The sequence below is a fragment of the Cantharellus anzutake genome, assembly GCF_015039405.1.
Source record: "Cantharellus anzutake strain C23 chromosome Unknown EI90scaffold_86, whole genome shotgun sequence".
Classification (NCBI taxonomy): domain Eukaryota; kingdom Fungi; phylum Basidiomycota; class Agaricomycetes; order Cantharellales; family Hydnaceae; genus Cantharellus; species Cantharellus anzutake.
Genome location: NW_024067036.1, coordinates 275762 through 286722, shown reverse-complemented (window position 1 = coordinate 286722; position 10961 = coordinate 275762).

The following is a 10961-nucleotide window of genomic DNA, read 5'->3' as shown; positions in this document are numbered from 1 at the left end:
TTCTCCAAGGTATGTGGCCAGGAGGCCTTCATTGATCTCGCTTATCCATCTGCCTTGGCGATTGGATCTTAGCATGTTACGGAGGTTTACTTGCCTGCCCCCTCCACGCCTCCTTCGAAACCTTCGGCGCCTGGGCCTCCAAAACGAAAAATAACCTTGTTGGGTGGTGACCTTTCGGATATGCTTTCGGACCCGGAAAAGATGGATGAAGGATTTCAGGCAGACCATTCTGCGGAAGATGAATGGGTGGACATGACCAGTAGTGTGCCGGCGAGGGAGTCGTCCGAGAAAGGTGAACAGCCTAAATTCAATCCGGCAGCCATTCTTGCATCTGTGCGTCTCGTCTTCTTTCATTCCATCTTTGTTAATTCACCAATTATCAGAGCATTGGTCCCTATTTACCACCAGTCCCCGTCAGAACATCCTCACCTTTTACCCTCGCATCCCTTCGACTTGCATTCCAACGGTTATACATTGCCTGCTATCCGACCTATGTCCCCCTCGCCAAGAAACTCTGGAGACTCTCGACATGGCAAGAACCCTTGGTGTCCTTGGCGTATTGCATGCTCTACTTTCTTCTGTGGTGGAACAATGCCATACTCCCTTGCCTCATTCTTTCCATCCTGTTCACCCTGTTCTGGCGGAGACTAATGCCTTATCCAACGGTAAAAGAGCTTAATAGAATGCGCAAACGCGCGGAAGAAGCGGAAGAACTAGGGAACGCTGTTTTTGATTCGTCCACCATCACCGTACTTCTCTCAGCCGCAGCGAATGAAAATTTTAGGTTCTCCGATGGATGGAAGATGCTCCGGAATGCATCGAAGCAGCGTAAAGAGAGAATTCAACAAAAAGCTGCTGAGATGGTGAATTCGTCACTGCAAGGGGGTGAAGCGGACGATATTGAGGAAGTGGAGCGATTGCGTAAGGAGGCACTCAAGCAGGCAAAAATTGACGAGAAAGTCCGGGAAACGGAAGAGGATTGGAAGAGGATATGTGTGGTGCTCATGGAGTCGATTGCTGATCTACATGAGAGAATCAAGAAGTATGTGTTTACTTGCATAAAAGTTCTCGGACTCATGCGTTTCGTTGGGAATCATAAAGCATTTTTATTTGGCGAAAACCGGAGGCATCTTGGAAGTACGGGATGGTGAGAATTACCCTGCTTGATGGTATGAGGTGGACGGGAGCTGACGTGCGCCAAAGATCCTGACTGGTGCTCTCTTCGCTGTATCCGTGCTGCCTACCCGCATACTTTCCAAGCTCTTCTACCTTGTCGTCGGAATCGTATTCTGGTTTGTTATCCCGGTACTGAATGAACTATCTCCAGAGGAGAGGAAAAGGCTCGTTTATCTCACTGTTACCTATTCCGTGCAGGCTCAACTATACTTTCCTTCACAGAATACCTGCGCTTTTGAGTGATAGTTTAACAGATGCCGAGGTTGCAACGGCCATTATAGCAGAACGCACAGCGCGCGGTGAACGCGTCTTGCCCACTCAGAAGTACAAGATAAAGGAAGGAGATGGAGTTTCCGCTCGCCCCACCCAGGTCCCCTCTGTTGGTGCGTCCATGTCGACAACAACGGACGGATCAGTTTTTGTCGCCGTTAACCCTAGCTCGGCAAGGCCAAAAGACTCTGCCGTTTCTCCGAGCTTCGACAAGTTCAAGAGCATTGTGTCTGGTGGCATCGAGCTAGCCGATCATGGGGTCAAAGTAATAAAAGGAGAACGAAGATTGGGCGAAACGGTGAGTAGCTGTGCCTAACCTCATCGGGAGAAGCACCCCTCAGATGAATATTCGTTGATAGCCGAACGTCTTGAGCTCCCTACGGCACCGTTCGGGGAGCGAGACCTCCTCTCAACTTGGACCAACTTATCTCGCAGAATGTCATGGAAAAGTTGGTGCCATCACACTCACTTCGACCAAGCTTGAGTTTGCCTCTGTGGGTTCATCCAAACCCAAGGCGATCGAACTCTCAGCAATCCGTGGCATTAAAAAGTCGGTTCCGTTTGGAGGTTTGATCATCAAATATGATGTAGATCCCAGCGCATCTTCGTCCACTGTCAGTTTGCTCTCCACTTTGGGCGAAAAGGGACTGGCTGAGGCAAAGTTTGGCTGGGTTAATGGACGGGATGAATTATTCGCGAAGTTGGTTGGCTGGAGATCCCGGATATGAGGGTGGGGCTGCATTACATACCACATTTTATGTTACAAACGTATACACGAAGGCAATATTACTGGCACCAATACAGCCATTTAACAAATTACAGTAAAAGGTCACTAATTATTCGTACAGATGAGTTGTAGTTGTACTTTTCCCGTAATCACATTCGCCGCTGTCTGGTGCTGCCTCCAGCTTGTTGTAATCGATATATCCTCAGATCTGCTGTGCGATCTGGTCCACGAACCTGGCCCCACCCAGATAACGGGACAATGATAACCGTGGCGTTGTCCTCTCCCCCAAGTTCCTCTACGAATCGTAGTATCGAGTCTGCAGCTTCACGAGCGTTTGTGGCACCTCGGGCGAGATCGCATATTTCATCGTCCGTCAACTCTGAAGAGATGCCGTCCGACACCATTGCGAGGAACGCCCAATCTCGATCTGAAAATCAGAGGCTAATGTTAGGAGGTGCGTTTGATGTTGCCCTAAAAGAGAAGATTTACTTCTGAGAATGCGTCTCCTGACTTCGGGTTCGGGTGTAACCCCGAAAGGCTTGAAGTCCGTGTCACCCAGCCTGTCAAGAAATACATTCAGCACTGTACGCTGATCCTGCGCGACAACTCATTTTACCCCCTGGTGTTGGCCACGGCTCCCATCCAACTGTGTCATGCGCGTGAACAGACATCCGTTTTGCGCCTATCGATTACATACCGAGCTTCCCCAAACGAGTCGGTCACAAGTCCAGTCCCTATCCTCCGCAATCGGGCAGCCTCCCCACGAGTGTCGGCATGATGTACTTCAGTCATCGGGAACGCTTTCCCTGTTTCTGTTGAGCATAAAATGGCTCTCGTATCACTGAGATGTTAATGGAATAGAGTAAGGACAACGCGACAAAGAAAATCAGGGTTAGATGATCGTACCCACAATGCGCAACTGTCAGTGCTTGGTACTCAGATGCAAAAAATGGGAAATGGGGTATCTCGAGTGGATGAAGAATGGCTACTGAGGCTGTCGCACCACACCGTTTCATTTCGGGTGATTGACATACATCATAATCGGCCTGTGTCAATTTTCGGAACGTGTATCTTCGTCCGACGGGTGGCAGAAATCCTCACCATGAGGAAAGCTAACGTAGCGCGTGCTTCCATGTCTAGCAGTTGTGTGGAAGGAGCATCTCGAGTCAATTCCTCGAGGCAACCTCCCTTATATCTTCTGAAATATCCGCCTTTTGACGGGCCTATTTATTAGACTACGGCTTTTGACAAGGGGTGATCCTGTCGTACTGTAGCTTTTAAGCCAATTGATCAACTTTGGCGCCTCAGACGCGTCGGCCGTTTCGAATAAAGGATGAAGATGATCCCGCAAATGGTGCGATACGGTCTGCCCTCCATGCCTAAAATAAAACGAGTCGGAGTAAGAAACAAATGGGACAATTCAGTGCGATAAAGGAAGACGAACCCATCGTACAATCCAACGAATAACAGTTGTCCTGCTAGGTCTAGATCTCGCAATCCAGGGTTCCAAGAAATACCGAAGTTCCGCGTAAGTCCATATTGGAGACCCTCTATAGGCAAATGAACTGATGTAATGGTGCAGGCGTCCTCTTGATAACTGGGTCCATAAGCAACAGCAACAGTGGTCGACATTAGCCGAACGCGTCAGTGGACGGACATGCGAGTAGTTAGCGGAACTTACGGACGCATTCCTCGAGACGAAGCGACCCCAATCAACTTCTCAGATGTGACCGATAGCTTGATCATCCGTCCATCCGCTGTTGGATAACGAATGTAGTCGTGAAATGACCGGCGGGCGGAAATCAATGGCTGATACTTGGTTATATAAGGAGTTCTGGATCGAATGAAAGCAACATTTGTGGGAGTCAAGACCATAAATCGTTGAGGTCAGTGTATGTTAAGGCCGCCCAAATGGAATGAAGTACACGAAGGGAATGTTGACACGGCTGCGACATCCAATTGAAACCTAATTTGAAATTGGATGAATAGGGAAGATCACGTGCGACGAGGTCCATCTACCATCCAACCTCGATCAATCTTTGTACAGTTGGTTCAGCAGCGAAGCCAGGTAAATCGGTATTTCAAACTCCGTTGGGCGAACTTTTTTAGAGAAAACTAATTGCGTCGCAATAACCCTTTGACCCTGCTGTTGCATCCACATGCATCCTCCTTTCACCGTTTGGGAGCAGACGGCTGCTGGCCCTGCTCCTGTTTGTACCTGCTGGAACCGCTAGAGTCCATTCCTGAACTTGACGATCACCCCCGCTGTTGGATTTCACTACCTTCCTTTCACCAACTCTGGTCAAAGTTCAAATGAAATATAAGGCTGAGCGTTTCCATAACCTCGTGGATGACTTCCCTTCAAACGCCTTCTTCCTCTTTGGTCTCAAGACCAAGCACCGCAATGCCGAGTACTGCCCCACTCTATGTTCCGTCTCCAAATTATGGCGGCCGTTAGCGCTAGCACGCGGAACCGCGATTATTTTCATCGGCGTGGCAAGACCGCAGTGGGGAGGGGACGTAATCGGAAAGGAATCCATGGGAGGTTCGGAAAAAGCAGTGCTTCTGTGGCTTGTCCGATCAAAAAATGTGCCTCATTGACGTTGAGGAACGTGCCAGAGCATTGCATCATCGCTTCAAGGATGTATTGGAGCCTCATTTTCCCCGGTGCCGATCTTTGTCCTTTCAATTTGCTCTCATAGCCCAGAATCGGATTTAGAGGGTGCAGATACTAATCTGGCTACCTTTTCCGGATTCTGTCGTCTCCATCCGGGACTCGGCATAAACCCAGTACAGATTCACCGCCGAAACATTGATCTCGGTCCCCCTATTACCTTGTCCCAACTGGATGTCACATTCTCTAGGCCTCTCTACGCGAAGCTCCTATTCTACGACCAAAACTCAATGTTACCGGTAGGTTCCTAACCAGGTGAGACCTGAATGATCGAAAGGCTTCTGTGAGGAAAACAAACCAATGATCTCATAGCCTCGGACTTGAAATGCCTGGTGTTTGACTCCTTGGAGCCCGGCGTACGCTGTGGCCAACTCATAGTGTTGAGCCTGCGGCATCATGCTATCATTCTCGGTCCCATTTCCAGTATACCATGCTTGCACGCTATTCAAAGCGCCTCGCTCATAAAGCAAGGATTTTTCCCCCCTTCCTCAGTTCACGTAGCGCGGGACTGAGGCGAGCTCGCTTTCTTGTTTATCTTGTGGTCAACGATCTTGTATCTGACCCATGCACACTGGCTATAGCGTAGTGTCGCTAGGTATATAACTACCAATATTATATTAGTACATACGGGGCCGGACTGGGCATAGGATCGCTGGTGTTTGAATACCTGGTGGGCCTGAATGTGTCCTTCTGTCCTTAGCTCCGAAATCAGCGTGGCAAAGTCGATGGGAACACAATGCGATTAACCTATCAGTGCTACGTTCGCTGCGGATCCACACATCAGTTATGGCCGACCCAATGCGAAACACGCATGAAAAACTTAATTGAGGTTGCAATTACGCTGCAGCTTATAGGAGGGCTTGTGGGAAAGCGGAATTAGGGTAGAGCTTTGCATTCATCATAATAGTTCTGGTACAAATACTAGATAAATTCCTTTCCAAGCATCACCATGCGCAGCCGGAGCAAATATGTCTGAATGATTTTGGGACCAAGGTTAAGTTAACGTTTTTCGCAGGGTCCGACTTACTACTTAGAGGGCCTAAATGGCTGAGGGCCGATATGGAGACCTAGGATGAAATATGCCTGGGTCCTGTTAACATTAAATCTGTCGATTCGAACACCTGTTATTCATGCCTGCGCTCTGACGGTGCTGCTTACATCGGGGAGTTAGTGGCAAAAATTCGCCTTCTATGTATTTTGTACGACTTCGATGTAAACAGTCTGCAACGGCTCCGATTTCCGGGTAAGGCTGAATCGCGAACTTGTTGCAGCGGGCGCGCGTTAATGACGATGCTGGAGGAACACGGAAAATGGGTAACACGCGCGAAGAGAAGAGAAACGGCCGCCATCCCGATGTATCCCATTACATCTTCGAATTCCAATGGATTGAGACGTACTTGGGATCTCCAGCATAAGAATCTTGTGGCAGTAACTGGTAGCCGAGACTTGTGAGTACTTTCTTGTTTGTCTACTTCAGTTCTAGTATGATTACTTATATCCACGTCCATTTCAGTTCTTATTATATCATCGTCAAGTGAGTTGAAGAAGTATACGTCTTTGGAGTCGCTACCTTGTTATGCAAAGTGCAGCTTCTAACTTGAAGGAAACCGACAGCGTCGGTGGACAGCCTTTCAATGTGGCTTTGGATAGCGGCTCTGCAGACTTGGTCCGTTAGCACGCAAATCGAGGGGTTCAGCACGGAACTTTTTACTTCCAAAATCTTTTCCTGTGTGTGGCAGTGGATCGAGTCTTCTAACTGCACGATCCCTGGGTGCTCTGGGGTGCATCAATACTCTGCTTCACCTACTTTATTCTTAACGGTAAAAACTACTCTATCGTGGACCAATATTCAAAAAGCTTCTCACTCACAAGTCTTGTGTGAAGGGTTTGAAGTTCAAGATATCGTACCTCGCTGGTCTCGTCTCCGGGACTATTATCAAGGATACCGTTCGCCTCGCTCAATATGAGGTGTACTCACAAAGCTTAGGTATGTCCCTTTCAGATTTCCCCAAAATGCCATGGCTTCACAACAAACCCGTCTCAAGCGTTAGCAACGAACATCACGAATATCGGACTCTCTCAAATGGGCATCAGCGGCATGTTCGGACTAGCGTTTCCGAATATAGCCGCCATCTCGACAGACTTGAGTATTCCTCTGATATTCAATATTCTGAGTAATTTAGACATCGACTCGCGTTTCTTCGCTTTCAAGTTGGGCAGAGATGTTGGTAATATACTTGGTCAATCATCTTTTACCATCGGTAAGGACGGGTCTTTCTCTCTACTAACGTTATGGTCGACTTGAGAGGGAACGACGATTGGATTATAACTCCTGATAGGCCAGCATGATCCTGTCGTTTCAGATCCCGCAGCGATTCGTTACATCCCCGTCTATCCGAAAGACCTCTCAACTAACACGTACGATTACTGGAAGATCCCTCTCGATGCCATCATCGTCAACAATCAATCCCTCCCGCTCTCAAGGTCCCGTATCGCTTCGTCACAATCTCCCGTCTGCGTCTTCGACTCCGGGACTTCTCTCATGGTCGGACCCACATCGGACGTCAATCTGTTATATTCAATGTTAACTTTGGGGTCGCCCAAGATGGATGCGTCGTCTGGCCAATGGACTTTAGATTGCAATGTTGCTGTGGATGTGATCGTTATTCTCGGAGGACGTGCCTTTCCGGTTCACCCGTTGGATGTCAGTTGGGATAAGCTTTCTGATGGAATGGAGAGGTGTGTAGGTGGGATTCAAGCTAATGATGGTGTTTTATCAGGAGATTGGTTATTCGGTGATACGGTTATGAGAGTGAGGAAACTCGTTCGATCGTCTCCATTTTTCCTGATCGCCCCCTTTTTTTTACCATGACCGACCATTAGAATATATACACCGCTCATTACATCGAAACTCATCGCTCGCCTCCTCTTTTGGGCTTGTACAGCCTGACGACGCCTTCCGTCTCGTTGCGCGAATTCATCTTCTCAAGAGGACCCCATTTTGCTCTCGAACCAAACGCTTTCTTCTCAGATTCAGTCCTTCAAATATCGTACTCATCCTCCCAACTTATGTCCTCGCCCCACTCATACTTGCCCTTGAACTTTTTCCCAAATGGATCGATCCCTCTAAACTACTACGAGCATAATAACGGGACTGACATTCATACTGACGGCTCGGCAGATTCGGTTGGTGGTGCAACGTGGGGTAGGGATGTCTTTATCTTTGTTCTTGCAGCGACGGTGGGTTTTGCGGTCGGTGCGTTGGTGAACGTTCTTCGAACGATCTTCGTGGGTCCGAGCAGAGTTCGGAGGGAGATGGGAGCGGATATCGCTTTTGCTTCTTCTTCTCCATCATCATTTTCTTCCGATAGTGGCCGGCGTCGGTACGCTGAGGCGGGTGGAAGCGGTGAAAGGAGAGGAAATGGCGACCAGGCCGATGGAGATAGGTATACTTCTTTGAGAAGGATGCGTGGTTCGAGCTCTAGGGCCAGGTTGAAAGCTGTGAATGCGGGAGGTGTGAGGTCTCCTATACCCTTCCAGAGTTTGACGAAAGGGAGTCTGCGTAGTCAGAAGGGGGAAGGCTGGGAGAGGATCGTGGATAGGGGATGATTCTGTTCACGAGAAGAGAAGATGTTTCTTGACGCCCGAGTCACTCAATTATTGCTTCGGTCATGGAGGGCAATGACCTCCTCTCCATCAAGATAATGAATTTCATTCGATTGGTCCTGTCTAATTGCTGGAATTTTGAGCTTCCTATTGGGATCGACTCGGCATGAGCATGACATATATATGCCCTTGATGGGAGAGGCATAAAGGACTCTGCTTGCAAGAGATTGACATAAATGAGGAATTTGATTTTGTACGTCAAACCGGTTACCAGATACGTAAATTACCTTGGAGTACGTAATCAACTGTAACTTAACCTTCCGGCTTGGCGCTTCATCTTATTCAGCTCAAGGCATGCATGGAGGTGCTGATGGATGCGGCGGTATGTAGGCACATGCTTGCAGCTGTGTATGGACGAATGGGGATAAGAACCTGATGGTAAACACATGCGCCATGATTATTGTTGCCGACGATGATGCCGTATTGGTAGCGAAGTTTGGCCGAGTATATTGTGTCATCGTATGATCCGAGTGACGTATTTGACAGAATTTAGCTTTCGGCTGACTGACGGCACACATGTCACGTAATGGGAACTTCCGAAATACGCATTCAATTCGAGGGCTTGGCGGTTTCCAGCCCCGCGTTCGGGCCTTCTCACGATCAAGCCGCGCCCGTCCTTGTGCAAGCATAAATAAGAGTGAGCATATCGATAACCCTCTTCCTTTACCCCGCTATCTTACTTCTGTTTGCATCCTACAAGCCGGAGGCTATAACAGGAAAAGATGTACAAACTTAATCTTCGCCTTTATGCCATTCCAGCCTGGTGTTTCCTCTCCGGGCTTCTCTTCAGTGACGTCCTCGCTGCTCCCGCAAACAGTCTCAAGTGCGTAACCCACGCTTCGGGGTACTTGACTACTTCGGAACTCAGCTATGGGAACGACAACAATACGCCTACTGGTAAGACTACCGATCCTCCAACCCCAATTCATGTGTTCGCCTCACCAAAAGGGGGGGAATCTATTTTCTTGCTTAGGTGTTTGGAAACCGTACTCGCTCAACTCAAGAAAGGAACTGGCTTATTGGAACACGACGGGTCATGGAACGATTTGGGCTCAGTTCCAAACGTGTACACCCAACTATGCGGGTGGAACGAATAAACCTGTTCCTGGTTTTCCCTCAGAGTCGACGTATTACGGTACGTACTCAGTGCGACCAAGGGCCATTGAGGGCTTGTTCCTATGTTCTATGTTGAGAGGATGGGGTCTCTTATGATGGTGTTGTTCCCCTTGTAGGACGAGTCTATATCCCGAACCTGAATTTGTGTCTTGCCGTGACGGTGCGTGCGATCCCCATCACTTGCAACAACCTCAACGATCTATCACCTGCATAGAACCCCGAAAGTCGAGTTGGACCTTATTATGCCAAAGCACTCCCTTGTCTTAACAGCGCAACTGGAGAGATGAAAGGAAAGAAGTCCATCCCCTACAACTTCTCGTTCAGGACTTTCTCGCAGGATACCAGTAGGAAGCTCATCTTCTGGGTCAGTCTCTTCGTTTCATCCCTCAGGCTCCCCCTGGGGCTTTCCTACTAAATATGCCTACTTTACGTACAGATCGGGAAATCTCGAGCGGATGGAACGAATCCTCAAGGAGAGTGTGAAGGGAGTGTATTTGGATACGAGTGGGATGATCAACATGTTCCTATCACCACAAGTAGGAACAGAGTTTCGTTGGTGTGTTCGACGACAACGTATGGACCTCTTGCTGAGCTGAGGAGTTCAATCAAAAGGGATGAGTGATGACTAGTTGAGAGTGACGGTTCTGTTTGCTTTTATGCCTTTGGATCTTGTAATTGTATAACCCCTTCTGCATGGAATATGCATGAGTATATTATGTAATAACTAATGAACCATCATCGACACATGCAAGAAGCTGAAGAATGTGTAGGCTATTTAGCTCGCTACACTGGTAGCGAGGCACCGTTGACGATTGCCTTGACTACGTAATGAATTTGGTTTTGGTACCTGACAACTCAGTTGCGATTCGACTCCAGCATGGGCGGGAGATTATTCGGAAAGTACCGCTGCCAACCATGCGAAACTTCGAGTATCGACATCGTCCTAGATTGACGTAGAACCACCGGCATTGTTTATGCGTATGGAAAAGCACCCCTCACAAGGTGCAGGAGGGTCTTCAGAGGCTCACTGGGGAGGAGACCTTCCAGTAGTCAAGGAAACACCGAGCATGCTACAAAATACAAAATAAGAAAGAAAAAACAAGATTAGCTAGGCCAGCAACTGTACAGTTGCTACACCAACCGGGTGACCTAAACAATGCGAGCCACAGAAGTGACGAATCGCGGTGGGACGCGCCACATGCCTGCCCAGGGACCTAGCCCCAACGCAGCCCGTTCCCATCCTTGCCACTTGACGGTGTCCCCATTCTACTTGCTGGCACCAAGAGGAATCGCGGAAGCTCGGGGGCATCTGGAGACGAGAGGCCGATGGGG